Genomic DNA, 27659 nt, shown 5'->3' on the forward strand with positions numbered 1-27659 from the left:
ATGGGAGATGTCAAACTAGAATATAAGAAAATCAGAGGTCTAATTACCTAAAACAATCATTTAGTCCTAACCAGTATTCTTTAGAAGAAGGGTGAGGGTAGGGGACATCTTACTATCATGACCTGTACATGCCAAGTATTAAATTTAAAGATGGCATCAATAAACATAAATTTTACTAAAAATGTTTAAATTTCAAATGAAAATATGCAATAATGTGCCATAAGCAATTATCATGCTCCAAAAAAAGTTTGTCATGCAATAGAAAGTGATCATATCTAACAAGTCTCGATATGTGTTAACAAATGGGAGATGTCAAACTAGAATATAATAAAATCAAAGGTCTAATTACCTAAAACAATCACTCAGTCCTCAGCAATATTCTTTGAAAGAAGGGTAAGGGTAGAGGACATCTTACTATCATGACCTGTACATACCAAGAATCAAATTTAGGGATGGCATCAATATACACAAATTTTACTAGAAATGTTTAAGTTTCAAATGAAAATATGCAATAATGTGCCATGAGTAGTTATCATGCACCAGAAAAAGCTTGTCATGCAACATAAAGTGATCATATCCAATAAGTCTCAATATGTGTTAACAAATAGGAAATGTCAAACTAGAATATAATAAAATTAAAGGTTTAATTACCTAAAACAATCACTTAGTCCTAACCAGTATTCTTTAGAAGAAGGGTGAGGGTAATGAGAGAAACTAAAAAGAAAAGCATGCAATGTGAACAAAACTATTTTCCCTCTTGCATTAGATCACAAAGATTTCTCAAAAAAATCAACCTTGAAGGTATTTTTTTTACTCAGTAGCTAAGCCCATTGGAATGCAAATTTCAATTCCTCAAAAATATGAAAAACCAACAATCCATGTAATAGCTTCACATTCACTACAAAAGATATAATCCTATATGCTAATTTTAAGCAATGTAGATCACATAAATAAACATACATAGAAAATTACAAAAATTAACAGATGACAGTAGAGTTATCCCAACAATAATTGATTTTTGTATCTTTTTATTCCCCTTGTAATGATTCTAACCAAACTTAGTTAAGACAGTGCAAACACTAGGTTATCAAGTATTAAGGTTTGAAAAGTAAGGTCAAACTCTAGTCTTTCTCTGGTACCTATACATGTTCCATCACACCAAAAACTCTGCCTATTTTTGGTCTTTCTATAGTACCTAAAGAACAATGTACCAATCTATTGGTCAAACTCTAGTCTTTCTCTAGTACCTATGCATGTTCCATCACACCAAAAACCCTACCTGTTTTTGATCTTTCTCTAGTACCTAAAGAACAATGTACCAATCTATTCTCTAATGTTGATGGGAGTTTTAGGTCTTTATCCTTTCAAATTTTGCCTTGTAGCATCCTTTTTTTAGTCTTTCTCTAGTACTTAAAGAACAATGTATCAATCCATTCCCTAATGTTGATGAGAGTCTTACGTCTTCATCTTTTCTAGTTTTGCCTTGTAGCATAATTTATATCTTGCCACCATTGATCATGCCTCCAAATTATTTTTAACAATAAAGTAATTAAAGCAAATATTCAAACTTGATTCAAAATATAAAACCTAATCTATATTTACTCTATTCTCCTAGATGTCATAAAAGAGAAAAAAAATTTAACTGATTCCATAAACTTCAAAGACTAAGGAACATATCAAACCTAGTGTGAGGCATTGCTATTTTCACACAACATGCTTTCATTTGACAAAGCCATGAATAAATTCCACATAGTATTCATGCTTAATCCCATTTTGAACACAAACACTAATTGCCAAAATAAAAAAAAAATTTCTTGTTATTCTTAGCCTTATTTATACATAAGCTGCAAGGATATTTTGAAAACCCATTTCTTCAACAATGAGTTTAGTTTTACTTCTTTTTTTTTTTTTTATATTTGTAAGGAATTTAAATTCACAACTGTGAAGATGTAAGTAACACAATGTGATAAGATATTTCAGAAATGTAGGCTTAAGGCTTTTTTTATTTAATATTAAGATGTTTTACAAAATTAATCTTTATAATAACAATCATTACAACTTTATGCTTCTTTCTTTTTTCTTTATTTTTGCCTATAATATAAGTAACTAATTAGCTCATTTCCCCTTTCATTTTAAGGTGGTATATCTACTGATAACTCATAACTTTACTCTAACATTTTGCTTTAAATTTACAAAATTTTACAACATATCATGCAACAACAAAGATAATAGATGACCTAAACCATAAGATTAAGCATAGCACAACAAATCAAAGTAAACAATCTATTGAACAAAAGAAGCCAAGAAGCAGCAAGTGATCTCATAATTCTAAACACACTTGATACACTCATAATGAAGATTAGAAAGTTTCATTTATCCAAAAAGGAAAAAATAGATTAGAAAGCAAAGTAGATGATGAAAGTATAACATAATTTGACAACTAATGGAAAAAAGAAATTGAACAACTATTGCATGCACAAGCTGTTGAAGCAAAACACCCTTAACAACTAAAGCTAGGGGCATGAAATGGTACTAATTCGAAGGAGGTAACAGCTGATAAAACCTAGCATACAACCAATATACTACAATCGGGGCAAGTGTCCCCATTGCTTTATCATTCATATATCCTTCCCAAAACACATTTTTTCTCTTTTGTTTTAATAACCAATTCACCAAAGCATACAATTTCTGGATCAAAAATTTTCTTTTCTTTTTAGCCTAATACCCACTTTAAATTTACAAATTTAAAGTTGCATTTACAGCTTCAACTTTGAAATTAAAAAAAAATTATAAATAAGGAATCGTTAACATGAAATCAAGGAACATTTAGAAAGATTAAAACTTCTTTTAAAATGATTTTTCTTTAGTTAATTTCACATAGAAATTTCAAAAAATAACTTGACTATTAATTTTTCAAATGGTGACTCATGAGTACTATACATAGCCCTAAAATATGCAAAAGGTGAAAGAAAAAGAACTTAATTTTTTTAATAAAAAATTATGAAAAAATGGATCAAAATATTAAAGAGAGAAAAATTAATTCTTTAGCTTACACGGGATTGAGTCTATCACAACTGTTGAAAATTATAGTAAACTTGATGATGCATTTAGATATGATTTTTTTATATATATTAATATTCTCTTGAGAAATGGGGAGGTTTGGCCTTTGAGTTTGTTTGGGAGACGAAAATATGATTTATGATTTTGTGTTTATTTTTCTTTTGTTTTCTTCCTTTTATTTCTCCTTTTTTAATGATACTTCATGCCAATGTATGCATTGTATTGTATGCGTTGCTTTAATTTAAAACAATCTTTGTTATGTTGGTCAGTTTTGTATTTTTCTTTCTTTTGTATTTTTTCTTTTATTTTAGGTTACATAGTCCTAGGAAGATCAGATTTGTGGGCTTTTAAAAGGGTTAGTACTGTAGTGCAATCTTTGACAAGCTGGGATTATGCTAAGCACTCGAGTTTCATTGGCTAACTTATATGGACAGAGTCAATTCCCTATCCAAGGCCACACAGAATTTAGCTCAAGGTTGGAGTCCATGACATATGCACCAAGCATCATTTGGTGTTGATGGCGATCAAAGGGTAGACAAGTGCCTCGAGTGGGAGGGTTATAGTACAAACACTATACCAAGTACTAGTGTCACACCCTACATAAGCACCATTGGGGCCAAGGCCTGAGCAATAGTGCATGAAAGCCAAACCCTCGCTCAAGCACTAAGCCATGAGAATGATTCTCTATGAGAGTTACTTGATGCTGAGCCTGAGGACCATTCAGGAAAAGCTTCTAGAAATCTCCAAAAAAGGTAGTATAGGCATAGTGGGTATGAAAACTCTAGATAAGCCTAGACATAGGCCAAACGTGCAAGCATAGAACCTTCTAAAAAAGCCAGATACAAAAATGGGCATGGGTATTGTAGCACCCAGGTAAGGAAGCTTCTAGAAGGCCTAAGGTGTGGGTACTCTATGAGAGAGCCTAAAACCTTCTAGACTTGGTGCACCACAAAGTGTTTGGAACCAACTCCTTTATAGAAATTCCCTAACTAGCCTTGTATGTGTCTAGAGGCCTTAGAACCCTCTAGAATGTATATAAGAGCCACACACTTGGCTTTTTAGTGACCACATAGGCCTTAGGGGCTCAACTATAAATAGGGGTGCCCCTTCCCCATAGGACCAACTCATGAACCTGTGAACCAACAAGCTACATAAGCACATTTGTACATAGCCACATTATTCCAGCAATAGAAAGGTTCTTGTATTCTTTCACCAATGCCTTCTTAGTGTTCTATAGTGTTTGATTATTTCTAGGGTCTAACTAGTCCATGGTGAGTGGCACACTCACTCAACCCAACTAAAGGCTAACTTAGGCATATGTGAGAGGTAGTTTCCTATCTAAGGCCATATGGTTGCAAGGCTTAAGATTAAAACCCATGACAATTGGTATCAGAGTACGGTTTAGTATGCGACCCCAATCCAAGATAATGTCTACTTCTGAAATGAGCCATCAGCATATTGAGGGGCAAGAGCCTTGTGAGACATACATTACTATAAGGGATAAGAAAGGCACCAGTAGGGAGATAATCTCAGCCTTTGATGCCCAGTTGGCCAATGTGAAGTTGGCTATGGTTAAATAAGGACAAGTACAAAGACCAAACAAAGGAATTGGTCTCAATTAGAAATGAGATCACGAAAAAGTTAAGGCAAACTCTTTCTAAAGAGATCAAAAGCTTTATCTATAAGAAATCTACCCCAAAGAACTTGGTGGAGGTCATAAGAGAGGTGATGGAGTAGTTTAAGAGGAGGCTCTCTGTATGTAAGGTAGCCATAAGGGGAGGCATACTTTCAATTACTCCTAGGACTAGGGTAGAGGTTCTCAAGCTGAAGGAGTTTAAGAAGACACAATCTGTAAAGGATGTAAACAACTTTTTATGGGGTATGGACTAGTATTTTCATGCAATTGGCATCAAGGAAGACATTGCTAAGGTAAGCACTACCTCTATATATCTTGTAGACATCACGCTTCTATGGTGGCATCGTTGGTCTAAGGAGGCTAGGTGTAGAGGTGCTACCATTAGAACATAGAGGAGTTCTAAAAAGAGTTTAGGCAGTAGTTTTACCGATAATACACTATGAAGGAGGCATGCTCCAAGCTACAGTAGCTCATCTAACATAAAGAGGTACAAGACTATGTTTGGGAGTTCTCAAAATTCATGCTCCAAATTCTCAACCTTGGGGAACATGAGGCCCTTTTTGTATTTATGGATGGGCTCAAGCCATGGGCTAAGCAAGAGCTAAGAAGGATGGGTGTCCAAAACCTCACTCGAGCTATGACCGCTACTAAATCCCTAGAGGAATTCAAGAAATGAGACAATTTTGAGTCTTCTAAACCTAAGGGTAAGGGCAAAGGTAAAGGAGACAAGAACAAGAGTAGTAGTGTCAAGACACCAATGCACAAATAGAAGTCCTCTAAAGAATGAGACAAAAAAAAAACAAATGGCCAGTGACCAGATATAGACCCATGACTTATTTTTTGTGTGATGGTCAACATTGAGCTAGGCACTGTCCCAATAGAGCCAACCTCATGGCCATCATTCAAGGGTATGAGGAGCAACCCAATAAGGAGGAACTGAAGCTTGGTTCGATCATGCTAAGTTTTACCTAGTAAAGAAAGGGCATAAGAGAAAGAGGCTCATGTTCATTGAAATCTCAGTTATGGGCAAGCACTTGACTACCCTAGTGAACACATATGCATCTGATCTCTTCATGTCCAAAGAAATGGACAAGAGACTATGGTTCAAGGTTAAGAAAAGGGCTAGATGGATCAAGAACATCAACTTTAAATAGGTTCCAATTGTAGGCATGGCACAAGGAGTTAAGTTACAACTTAGAGCATGAAAAAGAAAGAACTTGTGAACTTGTAAACCAACAAGCTACTCAAGCACATTTATACATAGCCACATTGTTCCAGTAATAGAAAGGATCTTGTATTCTTTCACCAGTGCCTTTTTAGTGTGCTATAGTGTTCAATAGTTTCTAAGGTCTAACTAGTACTTGGTGAGTGGCACACTTACTCAACCTGGTTAAAGGCTGACTTAGGCACATGTGAGAGGTAGTTTTTACCCAATGCTACATGGTTGCAATGTTTAAGGTCAAAGCCTATGACACCAACATCTACTCAAGAGATGTTTAAGGCAACAACCCTTACAAGTGCTAGCATTTACTAAAAAAGTGTCCGAGGTAACAATCTATAAAAAAGGCCTGCTTGTGCCAATAGTAGTTAAGGTAGTTGCTCGCACCAAGTGCCAGCATCCAGTGATGCTATCCTAGGCAACATCCCACACCAAGTGCCCAACATCTACTGATGGTGTCTAAGGCAACAATAGGCCAGCATCAGCCAATGGTGTTGGATGTGAATGCCCGTACCAACCAAGGACCAAATGCTACCGATGGCATTTGAAGCAACAGCCATACTAAGGGCTAGCATGTGCTAATGGGTTTCAAGGCAAGTGCCCACACTAAGGGCGAGCTCATCCCTGTAACAAATACCAAGGCCATTTGGTTGAATGCTTGAAAGAGGGATGTCATCGCCTAGCTAAATTGTTGTAGTGGAGAACACCATTCATCCCCAACTCTAGTGGGGTGTGGTGTAAAAAAAAAAGTGAGAGAACTTTGATGGGTGTGGAGTAGAGGAACAAATCAAAGCGACAAAAAGGCTAATTCTCAATGGATTATGGCAGCAAGGCCTCTCTACCACTTACAATACCCTGTCACATATTTAAGTCATCTAGAAAAGATTTTACCCACCACTAAATGGGAATTGAGCTCTAAAGAGACCCATACATCTTGTCCACCATAGGAGCTACACTATGATGTATGCTGTTAGGGGATATTAGCCCCTACTATGGGTCAACAATTGAGCAATGGGCGTATGTGTCACTTCCTCCGTCTCTTAGGATCAACTAACCCATGTGCAAGTGTTGTTCACATGGAACCCACCCACTCTTCAGCCTTTAAAGTTCTTGTTTGAATATTCGCTACTACCACTAAGGTTTGCACTGATAGTCGGTCCAACCAGGCTCGTGTCTTAGGTTTTGTGGTGACCAACACACCCTCTTACTCATCGAGGCTTGGTCATTGCCTTGATGGCTAGGTATAGGTCACAAGTTTAAGCACCATCCATTTTCAGGGCTAGTTGATTCGGTAGGTGAGTTGTTATACACTCATTAGTGGATTTTAACTTCCATGACCTCTATTTTACTATCTTAATTAACTAACACACTTTATGGGTTCTAGGTTAGTGTGCTATTGGGTATCATAACTTGACTTCTGGTTTATCCCATGTTACCAGTTCTACTTACCAAAAATGGCCTACTTTGAGCTTTCGATTATGTGGCATGACTTAATGAAGCAACTGTGCCATCCTACCTATTTGGAGTTTAAAAATAGGTCAAGGGCATTGCACCCTCAATGCCTCTAATCCTTGGCTTTACTTGATAGAACTTGCTAAAGGCTCTAGCTATCTTGAGGAAAACTTTAAAAGGAACCAGCTACTAGATGGTTTGATTAGTCTTTCACCCATATACCTAAGTTAGACGAACATGCTAGCATCACTATGGGCCTCTATTAGAGTTTCCTCTAGCTTTGCCTTGCTTAGGCATAGTTCACCATCTTTAAGGTCTCAATAGGTATGCTCACAATTGAACCTTTCTCAAAAGATTATGGTCACTCGGTAATGCATCGAAGATTAAGGTCACTCGGTAATGCACCCACGAGGGATGCCACCAATTAGCTTTTTTACACCTTTAAGTTTTTTAGCCCATTTACTTGCACAGATGTCAGACTCCTTAATCCTTGTTTCAAGATGGGCAATATGGGGAACTCATAGGCTAATGTCAGGAGCATGCCAATGTTGAGGCACGCTGAGATGGCGTTTGCTACATTCCATGATTGTAGTAGCAACATTTTCCAAGCATATCGAAAGCCTAAGCTTGGGCTGCCATCATGACTTGTGTTAATCCATGCCCTGAGTCAATCAGTGGATCGACTCTTGCCATTGCACATTTGACCTAGGTGCATTGTTGGCCCTTATCCACTTCCCTCTTGACAATTTCAAGCACTCTTTGACTCTTTTTTCAAAGTCCTTTTAAATTTTCCTTTTGTGGTACTTATTCATTATCGATCTCTCACATGTATTTAGCCTTGCATAGAATTTACCACCTGATTACGGCTACATTCCCAAACAACCTGACTCGTAAATAGTGCCTTATGGTGTGACAAGGTTTAGGCATAACGAGACTCTCACCCTCTTCAATGACCCTTTTCAAGGGACTTAAGCCCAATCTGCTACTGAGGATGCTTTTCCATACTACAATTCGAAAGTTGAAGGCATCCAATTCTCTAGCTGGGCTCTTCTTAGTTCATTTGTTGTTACCAGGGGAATCCTAGAAATTTTATTTTACTTTGATTATTGATATGCTTAAACTCAGTGGGTGATCTTATTTGACCTAGGGTCACAATATAAGCACCAAACAAGACCTAATGGGGTTTGAATGGACAACGAGCTCATGTCATTGGAGACGAGGCATACTGGGAGTTTACCACTAGTAGTCATGGTACTATCATTGCCAGGGACTCATTTTTGGGCCAACCATGATCAACAAGATCATAGGAGGCCATCTTCCACCACCCTCACATAGAGCCTGATGGGTGAAGGTTTGGTGGGGGAATGATATGTGACACCCAGGTAGGGGCTTAAGGCGTAACTTACATTTAAAGACTCGGTGGTTCATGAGATTCTGCAATTCACACCAAGTACTACATTTTGATACATTCTTCATCAATACAAGAGTCGAGATATCCATTGTCAAGAGTCATTTTTTATTTTTCACAATAAAAAGAGTCACGGTGCTACTTACGCATGCACTGCGAATGGGATGGTGATGGCACACACACCTTTTTTTCATTTTGGTTCATTAGTGTGATTCATGCCAAAAGGTTGTTATTCGACTGTGGGCAATGATACCAATCGCTTTGCCTACCTGAGAGGTGGAATGAAGCAACCGTCATGCTCGCTCAAGGCTAGAAGGGGCTCGGGGCATAGAGGCACCCTTACCCTCTTAGTGTTTTGTTAACGTGTTCGTGGGTCATTTATTTAGTAGGTTTCAAAAATGATCCTTTTGTAGGTTCACATACGAAAATCTTATTATGACTTCTCCTTCCTCTAAATGATAAGGTCTAGTGGACTTCCATGACATTGTAGGTAGAAACTGTTGACATCATGATGATATGAACACTTCACTAAACCATTCAATTGGTAGGAGCGATGGTGGTGTGTACAAAAGGCAGTGACATAGTCAACATGAGCTAATGACTTGCATTGACTAGGATTTCCTCATTGAAGACCAACAATAGCAATGATCTATCCCCATCACGATGAAATTTCAAAGATTACGTAAAACTATTGGCCAAGGCTATAGACTTGTTGAATACATCAGTGTGCAACACATATGGCCTAAAACATCTAAGGCATCATAGACCTATTATTGCTTGAAAATTTTTTAGCCTAAGTGGCTATAGTCCCTCTAAGAAGCTAGCCATAAAGGATCACGTCAGCATAGCTAGTTAATAGGCTGAGGTCTTGTTCGTTAATGGAATTAACCAAATAAATCGCTCCACCAACTAAGAACAACCATGCACCACCATCCATAAAATCAAAAAAGAGTCTCAGTTTATCAATCCTTACTATGTCTGGACCTAGTAAGTTTCCCTATGTTGAGTCAAATTAAGCCATAAGCTTCATTCCTGGTGGTACCCTTCTTTCAGTTCCTCTAAGTTTCATCCTTATGACCATACTTCCCCTGGAACCCAAAGACTTTGATTTTTAATAAGGTGCCAGTAGAGTCCTAAAAGTAACATCTGTCGATCCTTAGTTAGCATCATTTATGGTTAAGACTAGAATGGTATTTGATCATCTTCAAGCCCTTAACTTTCATTATTGATTAATGAAAACATCCTTGGTAAATGCTTTCATAATTGTTCATCTTTCATAAATCCAAGAATTTCACCTTTGATAATGAAATATGAATATGTTAATCATTACTCTAATCTCAAAGGCCAACACAATAGGAATAGAATCTTATGATGCTATCACATGTTAATGTACACAAGCATAGGCTTGCTTTAGGCATTCTAATTTCTTCAAAGTAATAGCACCAGAGGAATGACCTGACTAGTTAAGGCCAGGAATGCATCACTAGTAGTAGAGCTGAGTAGATTGGTGCTCACCATGAGGCAAACTGGATGACCCAACCTTAGTTCCAACTATAACCTTTTTAATTGCAACAACTTAAATATACGCTATTGGAGCTAGCATTACTGTAGCTGTTGGCAACAAAGTTGCCCTCCAATGGATCCTCGTTAAGGGATTTAGATTGTACTCATCTAATAACAAACTCATAGAGCCTGGTATTATTATTTATTATCACTACCTCCCTGTGTTAAGATTGGGTAATTTGCGTGCCTGCTACCTTCCTTGGATGTGGTAACCATTTCTTTGGCTCCCTCTCCATAATCAAAACCTAATTTTCCATCACCCATCACCACCATACTAGGCCACTATCCTACCATCAAAAGTTGATAGGGTAAAAATTTGAATGATGTGTTGCCAGCATAAAGGTTATGTGATCTGTTGATTTATCATGAATCATAAGAGTAACAGGCAAAAACCATGTCGACCTTTTATCTAATAAATGCATCCTTTCAAAAAGTCAAGGTTTGTTGCATGTATTAGCTCTAGAATTACTATGATTATCTAAGTAGTAGTTACCATCAAACAAACTATAATTGATTTAATAAGCCATTCATAGTTTCATAGTCAGAATTAGTTCATACTTACACATGCATAGCTTAATCTTTGAGACAAACATATGACTACTATCAAGATCAACTAGGTAGCATTCCTTTACAATGTTGACATTGTATGAGCCTTAATGCATTGGTTAAGCATTGGAGAGAGCAAACATGGAGCACAAGCATTGTGCATGTTGAGCACATAAAATGCATAGCATCGAACAAACAAGGGTCGAGATCCCATGCCTACAAAATGTTCTGTATTTGAGAACACAATCGAACACCAGTACACTAATGCAACCACAGAGGTTTGGGTAGGACACTTGGGACACGAGGCACAATTAAGGTTTGACTCGTAGCCTTGAGGACATAACATAGATGAGGGATGGCAAGACATCTAATTTTTGTTGACTTAGGTATGTAGCACAGGATCCTGATTAAGCCCCTAAGGTACAATGACCATATGGGAGAGATTGAAGAGGATGATGGATTGATAGTTGGATGCTTCAAGCATGAATCCTACCAACACACACAACCATAGCACCACTCATATGGCCATTGTGTAAGAGTGGCAACATCTACGCACACTAGTAAATAGCCAACCTAATCGATTACTTGATGAGTATACAGAAGAAATGATGTACAATGCCATGCTATAATAGCTTAGCATGGGAAAAACACAAGCAAGGGCCATGAGCCTCCCCCTACCATCTAACAGGCAATAAAAGCTTGACACCACCAATGTTTGGTCCGACTGGGACCACACACGTAAACTCTAATGTCACCACCCTAAGGAGACATTGCCCTATTTAGGGACTTGTTCATAGGGTCTTGGGTAACATTGGCTGTATATGTCACTCCTCATGTGAGCACCCTTCAGGCTAAGGCACAAGCACTAACACTAAGAGGCCAAACCCTCACTCAAGCACTAGGCCATGTGAACTAGTCCCTATGAGAGTTACTTGATGCTAAGTCGAAGGACCATTCAAGAGAAGCCTTTGGAAAGCCCCATAAAGGTGGTGTGGGCACTATCATGGGCTTTGGGCTTAAGCCTTGTAGCCATGTGGCCTTAGGTGAGAAATTACCATTCACGTATGCCTAAGTCAGCCTTTAACTAGGTTAGTGAGTGTGCCACTCACCAAGGACTAGTCGACCCTAAAGACAATTGAACACTATAGCACACTAAGAAGGTACTAGTGAAAGAATACAAGATCATTTCTATTATTGGAACAATATGGCTATGTACAAATGTGCTTAAGTAGCTTGTCGGTTCACAAGTTCATAAGTTTATAAGTTGGTCCTATGGGGGATGGGGCACCCTTATTTATACTTGAGCCCCCATAGCCTATATGGTCATTAAGGAGCCAAGTGTGTAGCTCTTATATACATTCTAGAGGGTTCCAAATCCCTAGACATATACAAGGTCAGTTAGGGAATTTCTAAAATGAAGTTGGTTCTAGACACTCTATGGCACATTGGGTACAGAAGGTTCTAAGCCTTTTCACAGAGTGCCCATGCCTTGGGCCTTTTAAAAGCTTCTTTACCTGGGTGCTATACTACCCATGCCCATATTCATCTTTGGCTCTTTTAGAAGGTTCTATGCCCGTGCGTTTGGCCTGTGTCTAAGCTTATCTAAAGCCTTCATACCTATAGTGCCCACACCACCTTTCTGGGGCTTTCTAAAAGCTTTTCCTAAAGGGTCCTTGGGCTTAGCATCAGGTAACTCTCATAGGGACTCATTCATATGGCTTGGGGCTTGAGCGAGGGTTTGGCCTTTGTGTGCTAGCACTTGGCCTTGGCCTTGATGGTGCTCACAGAGGGTATGCCATTATTCCCCACCTATTCTATCGATGCTCTTGTCTCATCTTCTTTGTAGAACTTATCGATCTGATCTTAGAATTGCCACAATGCTTTAGCTAGCTTATAGCATATCTCACTATCCGATTGGCCTTTCCATTATACCAAATACTCATGCCTAGGTATGTGTTGCATCTATTGCACCATGTAGTTTGCTAAGATATGGTTAACCTTTTGATCATAAGAGGCCTTAATGCTTACTAGTGCTCTCTTTAATTATCTTTAGGGTCTGACTAGTCCTTGGTGAATGGCACACTTACTTAACCCTGTTAAAGGTTGACTTAAACATACGTGAATGGTAGTTTCTTGCCTAAGGCCACACAACTGTAAGGCTTAAGACTGAAAACCATGATAGTTGGTATCAGAGCACAGTTTGGTGTGTGTCCCCGATCTTAAACAATGTCTACTTTCGATAAGAGCCACCAGCATGCTGAGGGGCAATAGGCTTGCAAGATACACACTGCTAGAAAAGGTAAGAAATGCACTAGTAAGGACATGATCTCAGCCTTTGATGTCCTTTTAATGCTTAGTTGGCTAAGAAGGAGTTGGCCTTGGCTGAAGTGCAAGACAAGTACGAAGACCAAATGGAGGAATTAGTCTCGGTTGGAAAAGAGATCACGAAAGAGTTAAGGCAAACTCTTTCAGAGGAGATCAAAAGGCTTACGTATAAGAACTCTACCCTAGAAGCCTTAGTGAAGGCCATAAAGAAGGAGATGGAGCAGCTCAATAAGGCTCTCCACATGCGTGGCAACCATAGGGGGAAATATACCCATAATCACTCATAAGACTAGAGTAGAGGTTCCTAAGCTAAAAGAGTTCAAGAGGACATAGTCTGCAAAAGACGTAGATAACTTCTTACAGGGCATGGGGTAGTATTTCTATGTAATGGGCATTAAGAAAGATTCTGCTAAGGTAAGCATCACCTCTATGTATCTTATAGATATCGCACTTCTATGGTGGCATCATAGGTCCAAGGAAGCCAAGCATCGGGGTGCTACCATTATAACATAAGAAGAGTTCTAAAAAGAGTTTAAGCAGTAGTTTTACCCACATTATGCCATGGAAGAGGCATGTGCCAAGTTATGGTGGCTCACTCAATGTAAAGAAGGTGAGACTATGTTCGTGAGTTGTCAGAAATCATGTTCCAAATTCCCATCCATGGGGAAGATAAGGCCCTTTCCATATTTCTAGATGGGCTCACCTAAGCCATGGCTATAGTTGAATCCTTGGTGGTATTCAAGAAAGGGGACAAGTCCAAGTCTTCCAAACCTGAGGTTAAGGGCAAATGTGGGGGAGACAAGGATAAAAGTAATAGTGATAAGACACTAATGCATAAATGAAAGTCTTCTAAGGAGAGAGACAAGAAGAAAGACAAATGGCCAGTGATCGGGGATAGACCTATGACTTATTTTTTGTGTGATGATCAACATCGAGCAAGGGAATGTTCTAATAGAGCCAAGCTTATAGCCATTATCAAGAGGTATGAAGAACAGCCTGAAAAGGAAGGACTCAAGCTTGGTTCATCCATGCTACATTCTATTTTAGCAAAGAAAAGGCAAAAGAAAAAGGGGCTCATGTTTGCCAAAATCTCAGTTACATGCAAGTGCTTGAACACCCTGGTGGACATAGGTGCATTTGATCTCTTCATGTCTGAAGGAGTGGCTAAGTGACTAGGGCTCAAAGTCGAGAAAAGGGCTGGATGGATCAAGACCATCAACTCAAAAGAGGTTTTGATCACGAACACAGCACAAGGTGTTAAGTTACAACTTGAAGCATGAAAAAGCAAGGAATCAATCGAGCTAGTCCCTTTCGATGACTACGACTTTGTTATCAGTTTAGATTTCCTCGATAAGATTAATGCACTCCTTGTTCCCTTTGCCAACTACATTTGTATCCTAGACCATCGGTGCCAATGCATTGTCCTAGTGAAACGAGAATAAGGGACTGGAACCAAGGCACTATCTACCATCAAGCTTGCCAAGGGTTTGTAATAGGAGGAGCCTACCTTTTTGGAGGCCCTAAAGGAGGACAAACCTCAAGAATTGAAGGACAACACCCCTTTGGAGGTGCTAGAGATGTTGGAGTCCTTCAAGGATGTCATGCCTGCAAAACTACTTAAGAGACTACCACCTAAGAGAAAAGTAGGCCATAAGATCAAGCTGGTGCCCGATGCTAAGCCATCAGCCTGAGCCCCATATAGGATGTCACCCCTAAAGCTAGTAGAGCTAAAGAGGTAGCTCAAAGAGCTTTTGGATGCTGGGTTCATCAAGCCCTCTAAAGCTCTATACGGTGCACCAATCTTATTATAGTGAAAGCACAATGGGTCCTTACGGATGTGTATCGACTGCCAAGTTCTTAACAAGCTTACAGTAAAAAATAAGTATCCCATTGCCCTCATTGCTAACTTGTTTAACTAGTTGGGAGGAGCGCGGTGGTTCTAAGATTAGGATACTATCAAGTAAGGATTGTTAAAGGTGATGAACTGAAGATAGCATGTGTTACTCGCTATGAGGCGCATAAGTTCCTGGTTATGCCTTTTGGTCTAACGAACGCATCCATGACATTCTGCACACTGATGAACAAGGAACTACAACCCTTCCTTGATTGATTTGTTATAGTATACCTTAACGATATTGTTACCTATAGCTGAACACTTGAAGAACATGTGGATCACTTGCAGTAATTGTTCCAAGTACTCAAAGAGAATGAACTATATGTAAAGAAGAAGAAATGTTCATTCACCCAGCACGAGGTCTCATTCTTAGGCTACATTATGGGAAATGGTCATATTCGGATAAATGGCAATAAGGTTTGTGCAATTCGTGGGAACTACCAACCAAGGTCACCAAGTTACGATGATTCTTTGGTTTGGTAAACTACTATTGATGCTTCATAAAAGGGTACTCAGCCATTACAACACCCTTAACCTATATGCTCAAGAAATGATGAGTTTAAGAATGGAGTTCCAAGAGCCATGAAGCCTTTGATCTCCTAAAGTAAGCTATCACCAAGGAGCCAGTCCTAGCTTTCCCCTACTATACCAAGCCATATGAGGTACACACTAATGCATCTAACTTTGCTATTGGTGATGTGTTGATGCAAGATCAACATCCAATTACCTTTAAGAATAGAAAGCTCAACAAGATTGAGCTTCGATACACAGTCCAAGAAAAAGAAATGATCATAGTGCATTACCTACACACATGCAGGCATTACTTATTGGGAAGTAAATTCATGGTGATGGTCGACAATGTGGTGACCAGCTACTTTCAAAGTCAAAAGAAGCTTACTTCTAAACAAGCCCATTAGTAAGACTTCCTAGCTGAGTTTGATTTTACCATGAAGTATAAGCTAAGAAAGGCCAATGTCGTGGCAGATGCACTCAGCTACAAGGTTGAATTAGCAGCAATCAAATGGTTAAAAGTTTCTCTGGTTGCACGTATGAAAAATAGGTTGATCCAAGATCCCACAAACAAAACCTTGATCGAATATGCAAAACAAAGGAAGACTATATAGTTCTAGCTTGAAGGTGATCTACTCTACACCAAGGGAAATTGACTATTTTTTCTATTGTTTGGCAAGCTATGAAAAAAAGTCATGAAGGAGTGTCATGACTCATGATAGGTAGGCCATCTAGTTGTGCACTATACTTTAGCCATTATTGAGGACCAATATTATTGGCCTAGGATGAAAGATACTATGGAGGCTTGTGTTAGAACTTATCTTATATGCCTATAAGACACGATAAAGCAAAAATGTCCATCTAGCCTCCTAGAACCACTACTGATTCTTAAGTGCCCATAGTAGAGTGTCTCAATGGACTTCATTGTTAGACTACCCAAGGTAGATGGGTATGGTAGCATCTTTGTAGTGGTGGATTGGTTCCTTAAGTACGAAACCTTCATTCTAGCAACTAAGAAATGCCCAATGAAGAAAGTAGCCCAATTATTCCTCAAGAATGTAATCAAGTATTAGGGTGTTCCTCAATCCATCATCAGTGATTGAAATGGTAGGTTTACAGGCAAGTTCTAGAGTGAACTGTTTAGGCTTTTAAGGTCAAACTTAAGGTTATCCACCACTGTACACTCTCAGACAAATGGGCAAACCAAGAAGGTGAATGCTTTATTGGAAGTGTACCTTCAACACTATGTTAGTGCCTCCGAACGAGATTGGCCCAAGCTATTGGACATAGCTTAGTTCTCATACAACCTTTAGCAAAGTAAGGCTATGAATCAAAGTCCCTTTGAGATTGTGACCAAGCAACAGCCTTGTAACCTAGTGCTATTAGCTAGGGGTACACGAAACCAACCCTGTGTCTTACAAATTTGCTAAGGTATGGTAATAATAAGCCAATCTAGCCCGGGTGTGTCTACATAAGGCAGCAAAGTGATAAAAGCAATAGACTGATTGAAAATAGTAGGACATGTAGTATCTTGTAGAGGACTTGGTATTAGCTAAGCTACATTTGGTGCTATGGTATTTAGGGATCCATAAAGGGCTTACTCATAGATATGAAGATCCTTATCGAGTTCTTAAATGAGTAGGCAAGATTGCATACAAGCTTAAGCTACCCCTAAGGCTTAAAGCAAATCTAGTCTTCCATGTAAGTATGCTCAAACCCTACCATGAAGACTTGAATGATCCCTCTCAAGGCCAATCGAAGAAAGCACCAGTAAGCATTAAAACCTCTTATGATCAAGAGGTTGAGTGCATTTTAGCCAATCACAAGGTGTGACAAAGGTAACACATGACTAGGCATAAGTATTTGGTATAATAAAAAGGACAACTAGATAGTGAGATATGCTAGGAGCTAGTTTAGAAGTTATGGTAGTTCCAAGATTAGATTGATAGGTTCCACAAAAAAGATGCAGTGAAGGCATTGATAAAATAGGCAGGGGAGGATGCAACACCTCATGTGAGCACCATTGATGCAAGGTCGAGCACCAGTGCACCAAGGCCAGTCCTTCACTTAATCACCAAACCATGTGAATGAGTCCTTACGAGAGTTACTTGATGCTGAGCCTAAGGACCATAAGGGAGAAGCTTCTTAAAAGCCCTAAAAAGGTAGTGTGGGCACGTGGGTGCAAAGGCACTAGAGAAGCTTTAACACAGGCTAGGTGCATAAGCATAGAACCTTCTAGAAAAGTTAGATATGAAAATGGGCATGGGTACTGTAGTGCCTAGGAAAGAAAGCATCTAAAAGGCCCAAGGTGTAGGCACTCTGCAAGTGGGCCTGGAACCTTTTGGACCTGGTGCGCCACATAGAGTGTCTAGAACTAGATCTTTTCTAAAAATTCCCTAACTAACCTTATATATGTCTAGGGGCCTTAGAACCTTTTAGAATGTATATAAAAGCCACACACTTGGCTCTTTAATGACTACATAGGCCATGGGGGCTCAAGTATAAATAGGGGTGCCCCTTCCCCTATAAGACCAACTTATAAACCTATGAACTTGTGAACCAACAAGCTACTTAAGCACATTTGTACATAGCCACATTGTTCCAACAATAAAAAAGATCTTGTATTCTTTCACTAGTGCCTTCTAATTGTGCTATAGTGTTTGATTGTTTTTAGGCTTTGACTAATCCTTGGTGAGTGGCACACTCACCCAACCTGGATAAAGGCTGACTTAAGCATATGTGAACCATAGTTTCCCACTTCAGGCCATGTGGTTGCAATGCTTAAGATCGAAGCTTGTGACATATGCAGGGCATGGCCAGGCTAAGGCATTTTTGTGATTGATGATAAAAGAACATAAGACTACCAAATACATGAGAGATTCGACCAGACCAAGCCATCAACTGCAGTTTCTGCTTGCACTATCCTAGGGTGCCATTGCCTAATTTAAGGACTTGATATAGGGTAACAATAACTATAGGCACGAGCTTAAGCTTGGCAAAGGTAAGCCTTTTTTTCTACATGCATGCCAATCGATCGAGGCCATGGGTGCCTGTGGGTCAATGAAGTAACCAATCACCAAACAATACTGCCAAAAGGCATGCACAACCTATATTTTACTCTAGGGATATTTTCATGGATATACGCAATGATAGTCCTATCATGTACACCTACTTCCCTTGTGAGAGGGTTAAGAGGATCCAGATAACCACCCCCTAAAGAGCATAAAAGATTTTATAGATATTCTAGTAGTAGACATTAAAGTGTCTATAATGGGGACTTTTTTTCAAACAAGCATATCTCACACCAAGGGTAGATGCTAATGGTGGTTGAGGCATGTGCCTACACCAAGGCCTAGTATGTACTGATGGTGTTTAAAGCAAGTGCTTGCAGTAAGGGCCAACATGTGCTAATGGTGTTTGAGGCAACTACCCACACTAAAAGCCATTTTTTATTGATGTTGATTGAAGCATGTGCCCTACCAAGTCTAGATTGTGTTGATATTGATCAAGGCATATGCCCACACCAAGGGCTAGCATGTGTTGATGGTGGTCAAGACAAGTGCCCATACCAAAAGCCAACTTGGTCGATAGTGGTCGAGGTAGGTGCTCTTACCAAAGGCCAGTTTGTGCCAATGGTGGTTGAGGCAGGTACCTGTACCAAAACCTAGCTTATGCTGATAACGGTTAAGGCATGTGCTTACACCATACGCTAGCATGTGTCAATAATGGTCAAGGCCTTGGCCAAAGTTTGATCTGCACCATAATGCATATGCTAGGCATGGGCAAGTGTTAGTGCCAAATTGTTTTACCTAGGGTACCATCTCTAGAGCATCATCGGAGAACCTAACCGATAGCATTGGGTGTTTTGACGATTAGGGGAAGGGGGCTATGAGGTATGCACACATGATGTACATTGGGTGCTAGTCCTTAGCCCTTATATTGGCCCCCTATCCCCTAAAGAACCTAAAAAACTCACCCTTCCTTAAATAGTATAAGAGTTTTTAAAGGTTTGTAGCTAGCAGCTAGTAACCATTCAAGTGTTTAAAATAGAGATGTTTTTTTCAAATGGCCATAAAATCTTCTACATTATGATTTTTTTAACTAAATTTTTTTATGGATGCGAACAAAAATACATGGATCACATATACGAAATTTGGGGACGAAACCACGAAAAAAATTTTCAAAAAATCTTGGACAATAAAAAATTTTGAAAATTATGAAAAATATAAAACGAGTCATCTTGCCATGAAACTTCACATGAAGGCCTAAGGGACTGTTATATGAATTTACAAGCTATAAAAATGGCATTGGCACAGTAGAAATATAAAGATGGACCAAACCCAGCTACTGTCTGGTCATGATGCACATGGTGCGCAGCTTGAGCTAGGATACCCATGCATAGTGCATGGCCCAACATGTGCCGATGGTATTTAAGGGAACTTCCTAGAACAAGGGCTAGCATGTTCTGTCAGTGGTCGAAGCATGTGTTGAGACCAAGGACCAACATGCCTCGATTGCTGTTGAGGCATATACATGTGTCACAGTCTGTAAGCTAATCAAGGCTTGGGGTTTTCTTTAAGTTAAGGAGTGGTTTCAGTTCTAGCCAAACAACATTTGATTATTGGGGAGACCAGGCCTTGAGGCATGTTGGAGGCCCAGGTCATAAGGAACTACCCAAAATAGTGTTATAAGCAATGATCAAAACTCCAGAGGCTCAAGCACGATGTTTAGGTTTGACAAAATTGAGTCAGGCCCAGGTGCAGGTACTGGTAAGCACTTATATGAACTTGCAAGCCATAAAAATGGCATTGGTATGGTAAAACTATGAGGATGTGCCTAAACCCACATACTTTCCAGCCATGATAGGCATCATGGGTAGCTTGGGCCTAGGACACCCACACATATTGTGCGGCCTAGCATGTGTCGATGGTGTTCGAGTGAACTGCCCATACAATGGGCTAGCATATGCCAATGGTGATCGAAGAATACCTCGATGGTGGTCAAGGCATGTGCATGTCTCATGGTCTGCAAGTTGCTTTAGGCCTAGGGGTTCTCTTTGAGTCAAAGAATAGTTTTAGTTTTAAAGAGATAAGGTCTAAGAATAAGGGGGATCAAGCCTTGAGGCCTACTAAAGGCCCAAGTCATAGGGAATTAGCCCATAACAGTGGCATAGGTAGTGATCGAGACTCTAGAAACTTAGGCATGTTGTTTAGGTTTAGTAGAATTAAGCCAAGACTAGGTACAAAAGCTAGTAAGCAATGCATGGGCACACAATTAGACCCAGGTGTAGGCATTGATGATCGAGATATGATGCACAATCAGACCCATGTGTGTGTAGGCTTGAACATAATTCAGGGTGAGTCAAATTTGTAGGCTTTTAGAAGGCCTAGTACTATAACGCAATCTTTGACAAGCTAGAATGATGCTGAGCACTTGAGTTTTATAGGCTAACTTAGGCAGACAGAGTCAATTCCTTATCCAAGGCTATATGGTGTTTGGCTTAATATCAAAGCCCATGACTCATACACTGAGTGTTATTTGGTGTTGATGACGATCGAAGGGCGAACAAGTGCCTTGGGTGAGAGGGTCATGGTAAACATGTCGCACCAAGTGCTAGCAACTACCAAAGAGGTGTCTAAGGCAACTATCAACACCAAGTGCCAACATTTGAAAAAGAGGTGTTCAAGGCAACAACTTGCACCAAGGGCTTGTTTGTGCTGACAATTATTGAGGTAAGTGCCTATACCAACTGTCGGCATATAACGAAGGCGTCTGAGGCAACATCTTACACCAAGGGGCCAGCATCTGCTGATGGTGTTGGATGCAATTGCTTGCACCAACCAAGGGCCAGATACAACCAATGGCATTGAAGGCAATAGCTCACACTAAGAGCCAGCGTATGCCAATGGGGTTTGAGAAAAGTGCCCACACCAAAGGTGAGCCTATCCCTATAACAAATACCAATGGTTGTCATTAAGTTGGACACTCAAGGAAAGGATGTCATCACCTAGCTGAATCAGTTGTATTGGAGAATACCATTCATCCTTAACCCTATGGGGGTGTGATGTCAAAAAATGAAGTGAAAAGACTTTAGTAGGTGTGGGGGGTGGGATAAATCCAAGCAACAAAGGGCTGAATCTTAGTAGATCTTGGCAGCAAGGACACTCTATCACTTACAATACCCTACCATGTACTTAAGTCATCTGTAAAGGATTCTACCCATCGTTTGATGGGAATTGAGCTCCAAGGAGGCCTATGTGACTTGTTCACAATAGGGGCTACACCTACAATACGTGCCCTTAGGGGCAATAAGCCCTTTCTATGGGTTGACAATCGAGTGATGGGCACATGCATCATTTTTTGCCTGGATTCTGACTTAGAGGCATTCAGTCATAATCTAGCACATGGTAGTTTTGTGCCATTAGCTTTTTAACCGAGAGCAATGACCAATTGTACAAATCAATAATTCTTCTCGTACTAGGTTAAATTACTAATGTGACCTGCCATCAATAGGGTAAAACTAACCTATCCTATGAAGATCTAAACCTAGTTCACGTTCCCTATTAATGGTTGAACAATCCAACACTTGGTTAATTCTACTTCATAATGATAGAAAGAGCCAACATCGACGAAACAAAAAGTGATGTTGCTATGAACGCTTGGTTGCCATAAGCCAATTATCCCTATGGTAAATTTTTTGACATCTCTAGCTTTAAATTTTGAAGGTCTAAAGGATTGATAGGCTACATTTTCACAGTTCATATTCGTATTAAAAATCAAAATCAAACAAGCTTTTACCCTTTTGTTCCACATGAGATTTTTGTTATTGTTAAGCTCATCTTAGGACACCTGCGTTATCTTTTAATAGATGTGCTTTCCTAACCATACTCCCCACTAGTCAATGTCTTTCACCCAGATCAATTGATTGAAGCCAGTCTTGGGTCCAAAAGAAAAGGTCATGCCCAACCTCTAATTCATGGAATAAGTAAAATAATGTTAAAAGTAGTGGTATTTCAATTTTGGCCAAGGGTTCCCATTTATCCTACACCTTTCAAGTCATTTCACAAAGTAAAACTAGAGTCAAGCTTGACAAGGTCTTTTTTCCCTACTAATTCTTGCCTGTTCCTTTGGCTATGGTTTCGTTGGATAGTAGATAGGGTAGTGAAAATCTCGTTAATACATTCGTGCATGTCACTAATTAGATGGTGTGGCATTTGGCTACCTTAAAAGAGTCATAGTTACTTTCACCACATACCTGCACTTGGCTGAATTTTTTTTATTGACATTTAAAGAATTAGGTAGAAATCATAATGCGTAATCATCCATAGGGACCATTAAAATGTTTTGTTTTAATTAAATAGTCAGATTCCCCTTATGCATACAAGTTTTAAATCGATTGTCCATCGCTTGGGGAAGGCCTATGAAGGAGCCATTCCCTATTCATCCCCTGGTCAGCATGCAATGACCCACTCTCACTGTGAGAATAGCTTGAGTAGTGTACCAACAATCGATAGGTTCAAGATTGGGACTCTCATGCCTAACTTCAAAGCCAATTCTTTTCCCTGGGTTACGAATCTATTTTGCCAACTTCCCTTGCCATATTGTTCCATTGACTAGATGCTGTTTACCTTAAAGACTTAATGCAATTATGAGTATGACCAAGTATAGACAGCACTTAGTCTTCTTTACAAAGGTCGTCAGGGGTCCATTAGACACCACGTGATGTGTAGTGCTCTTTCGTCCACTAGACCCTACCTTTGACTAAGCTGCTTCTAGCATAGGTAGGTCGTTAAACAAAAAAATAACTTTTCTTAAGGCTTACACCGACATCTCCAAACTCCCTAATATTGCCATCAGCCATTGTATCCCAGTTCAAGAATTTTAACTCGATTCCATTTTGAAGTTCATGTTGAATGTGCTATCGAAAAGGTTTCCCCCATTTTTTAGGATTGACTAACCCATGTGCAAGGGTCGTTCATATGGAATCTTTTCCCTATTCGGCCTCCAAAGTTCTCATTTGAATATTTGCTACTACCAGTAAAATATGCATCGATAACCATTCTACCCAAGCTCGTGCTCCTAGTTTTACGGTGACTGTGGTGCCTTCTTACTCATCAAGGCTTGGCTCTTACCTTAACAACTGAGTATAGGTCTGCACTTAAGTGCCATCCATTTTCGGGGCTAGTTGATTTTGTAAGTGAGTTGTTACACACTCTTTAATGGATTTCAACTTCCTTGACCACTATCTTGCTATCCTAATTGACCAACACCTTTTGTGGGTTCTAGGTTAGCATGCAGTTGGCACCAAAACTTGGCTTCTAGCTCGTCTTGCATTGTTAAGTCTACTTACCAAAAATGGCCCACTTAGACCTATCAATTTCATGGTGTAGTTGAATAAAGCAATCATCCTACCTCTTTAAAGTTTGAGAATAGGTTGAGGGCATTGCTCCCTTGATGCCTTTAATCATTGGCTTTACTCGATAAAACTTGATAAGAGCTCCAGCTATCCTGAGGGAAACTTTTGAGGGAACCAGCTACTAGATAGTTTGATTTGTCTTTCGCCCCTATACCTAAGTCAAACAAATGATTTGCACATCAGTATCACTACGGACCTTCACCCGAGTTTCCTTTAGTTTAAGGTAGAGTTCATCGTCTTTTGGGTCTCGACAGGTATGCTTACACTCGAACCCTTCTAAGAAGATCACGGTTGATTGACGGTGCACCCGTGAGGGATCTCGATCTTGCCAATTAGCTTCCTTATGCCTTATGGGTTTTCTAGCCCGTTGACTTGCACACATGTTAGACTCTTTGGATCATGTCTCAAAACATGCTAGATGTGGAGCTTGCAGACTGACATCGAGAGCACATCGATGCTAAGGCATGTCAAGATAGTGCATGCTGCATTCCATAATCATGGCAATGATGTCTCTGTGAGCATATCAAAAGCTTAGGCTTGGGTTGGTGCCACTACCCTCATCAGTCCACACCCTAAGCTAATTGATAGATTAGCTCTTGTCATTCTACATCTGACTAGAGCACATCACTAGCCCACCTCTTCTGACAATTTTAAGCACTCTTTGACTCTTTCTTCAAAGTTTTTTTCATCTTTTCCTCGTAATACTTGTTCATTATTAGTTTTTCGCTCGTATCCAACCTTGGATGAAATTTACCACCCTACTGGACTGTATTCCCAAATAATCAAACTTGCATATAGTGCCTCATGGTTCAATAGGGTCTAGGCACAATGGGGTTTTCACCCTTTCTGGTGTCTTTTTCCAGGGGACTTGGGCTTAGTCCATCACTAAAATCACCTTTTTAGACTACAATTTAGATGTTGAGGGTGCTCAATTCTCAAGCTAAGCATTTCTCAGTTCACTCACCATTAGTATTAGAATCCTGGTAAGTTTCTTTTCCTTAATTATTGATATTCTTAAAACTCAATGGATGATCCGCTTAACCTGGGTTCATGATGCAAGCATCGACCGAGTGATGCAAGGGTCCCAACAAAATCTGGATAGATGATGAGTGGGCATCATAGGAGATGAGCCATGCTGGGAGCTTTACCACCAATAATCATGGCACTTTCATTGCCAAGGACTCACTTTTTTGCCAACCACAACCAATGAGATCGCAAGAGGCCATCTTTTACAACTTGCATTCAAAGACTTTATGGTTCATAGGATTATACAATTCACACCAAGTATTCTATTTCACTATGTTCTTTATTGATACAAGAGTTAAGATATCTATTGTTGAGAGTCATTTTAGTTTTTCACTACAAGAGGAGTCATGGTGCTACCCATGCACGCACTGCAAAAGGGATGGCGATGATACACATGCTTTTTTTCATTCTAGTTCCTTGGCATGATTCATGTCGATGCTTCGTTAATTGGCTATAGGTGATAATATCGATTGTTTGGCCTCGTTGAGAGGTGGAATGAAGAAACTGTCACACCTACCTAGGGCCGAAAAAGGCTTAAGGCACGAAGGCACCTTCACTCCCTTAGTGTTTCATTAAAGCATTCATGGGTCATTCTTTGAATAGGTTTCAAAAATGATCCTTCTATAGGTTCACCTACAAAAACCTTGTTACGACTTCTCTTTCCTAGAAATGGTAAGGTTTTGTGGACTTCTCATGACATTATGGGCAGTAAACCATCCACATTGCCATGATCTGAACACTTTGATGAACTATTCAATTGGTAGGGCAAGAATGTAGTCAATGCAAGATGATGACTTATACTTACTAGGAATTCCTTGTTGAAGACCAACAATAGTAATGATCTATCCCTATCATGATGAAATTTCAAAGATTACCCAAGCCTATCAATCAAGGCTATAGACTTATTGAATACATCAGTGTAGTGCGCATGCAGCCAAAACATCTAAAGGATTCAAAAAACTGTTATTGCCTCAAATTTCCTTGGCTTAAGTAGCCATAGTCCCTCTAAGAAGCTAGCCATGAAGGATCAGCTCTGCATAGCTAATTAGTAGGCTATGGTCTCATTCATTAACAGAATTAACTAGATAAATTGCTCCGCCATCTAAGAATGGCCATGCACCACCACCTATAGAATTAAGAAAGAGCTCTTAGTTTGTCAATGCTTATATTGTTTGGACATAGTAAGTTTTCCCTTGTTGAGTCAAATTAAGTTGCAGGCTCCACTCTTTAGTGGTGCCCTTCCATCAATTCCTTTAAGTTTCAACCTTATGACTATACTCCCCCTGAAACCCAAAGACTTTGATTTCTCATAAGGTGCTAGTGAGTGCTAAAAGTAATCTTTGGCATCATTTTTAGTTAAAACTAGGATAGTATTTGATCATCTTTGAGCCCCCAACTTTCATCCTTGATTAATGAAAACATCTTTGGAAAATGCTTTCACAGTTGTTTATCTTTCATAAATCCAAAAATTTCACCTCTAACTATAAAATATGAATGCCCTCGATTGTCCCCATTAATCATTACTTTGATCCCAAAGGCCAACACAATAAGACTAAAATCTTATGATGTTATCCCATGCTAACATATACAAGTGTAGGCCTACTTTGAGCACTATAATTTCTTTAAAGTAACAGTGTCAGAGAAATGACCTAGCCATTTAAGGCAGGAGTGCATCACCAATAGTAGGGATGAGTAAACCAATGCTTATCGTGAGGCAAATCGGATGACTTAGCCCTAGTTCCAACTATGAGCTTTTTAACTACAACAACTTAAATATATGCCATTGGAGTTGGAATTACTATGACTATAGGCATCAGACTTGCCATCCAATGGATCCTTGTTAAGTGATTTAGATTTGACTCATTCCAACTACTAGACTTATAACTGGTATTATTGTTTATTGTCATAACCTTCCCATGTCAAGATTGGATAACTTGTGTGCCTACTACCTTCCTTTGATGTGGTAGCTATTTTTCAAGCTCTTTCTCAAAAATCAAACCCTAATTCTCCATTACCACCATAGTAAGCCATTATCCTATCATCTACAATTGATAGGGCAAAAATTTGAATGATGCATTATCGGCATAAAGGCCATGTGATCTATTGAGTTATCATGAATCATCAGAGCAATGGGCAAAACTCACATCAACCTTTTATCTAATAAATGTATCTCTTCTAGAAGCCAATGTTTGTTGCACATATTAACTCTAAAATTGCTATGGTTATCCAAGTAGTAGATACCATCAAACAAACTATAACTAATTTAATAAGCCATTCGTAATTTCATAGTCTGAATTAGTTCATACTTATGCATGGCTTAATCTTTGAGACAAGCAGATGACTGCTAGCAAGATAAACCAAGTAGCATTCCTTTAGGATGTTGGCACTACATGGGCCTCAATGCACCAATTAAGTGGCAGAGAAAGCCAACATAAAGCACAAAACATAAAATACATAGCATCAGATGAATAAGGGCTAAGAGCCCATACCCATAAAATATTCTACATCTAAGAGCATAATCAAACACCAATGCACCAATGTGGCCATAAAGGTTCGGGTGGCACACTTAGGACATGGGGGACAATTGAGGCCTTACCTGTAGTC

General features: G+C 39.4%; 6 pseudogenes; all 6 read right to left on the reverse strand.

Moving 5' to 3' along the window:
• Nucleotides 1–6697: 6697 nt before the first annotated feature.
• Nucleotides 6698–8519, reverse strand: LOC149519616 (25S ribosomal RNA; annotated as a pseudogene).
• Nucleotides 8520–8739: 220 nt separating this feature from the next.
• Nucleotides 8740–8878, reverse strand: LOC149519617 (5.8S ribosomal RNA; annotated as a pseudogene).
• Nucleotides 8879–9171: 293 nt separating this feature from the next.
• Nucleotides 9172–10958, reverse strand: LOC149519618 (18S ribosomal RNA; annotated as a pseudogene).
• A 10766-nt stretch (nt 10959–21724) lies between these two features.
• Nucleotides 21725–25080, reverse strand: LOC149519619 (25S ribosomal RNA; annotated as a pseudogene).
• A 144-nt stretch (nt 25081–25224) lies between these two features.
• On the reverse strand, nt 25225–25374 carry LOC149519620 (5.8S ribosomal RNA; annotated as a pseudogene).
• A 291-nt stretch (nt 25375–25665) lies between these two features.
• LOC149519621 (18S ribosomal RNA) lies at nt 25666–27419 on the reverse strand (annotated as a pseudogene).
• Nucleotides 27420–27659: the final 240 nt, after the last annotated feature.

This window comes from Durio zibethinus, chromosome 3, assembly GCF_047325235.1.
Source record: "Durio zibethinus cultivar Kanyao isolate XHJ-2024 chromosome 3, ASM4732523v1, whole genome shotgun sequence".
In the NCBI taxonomy this organism is placed as follows: domain Eukaryota; kingdom Viridiplantae; phylum Streptophyta; class Magnoliopsida; order Malvales; family Malvaceae; genus Durio; species Durio zibethinus.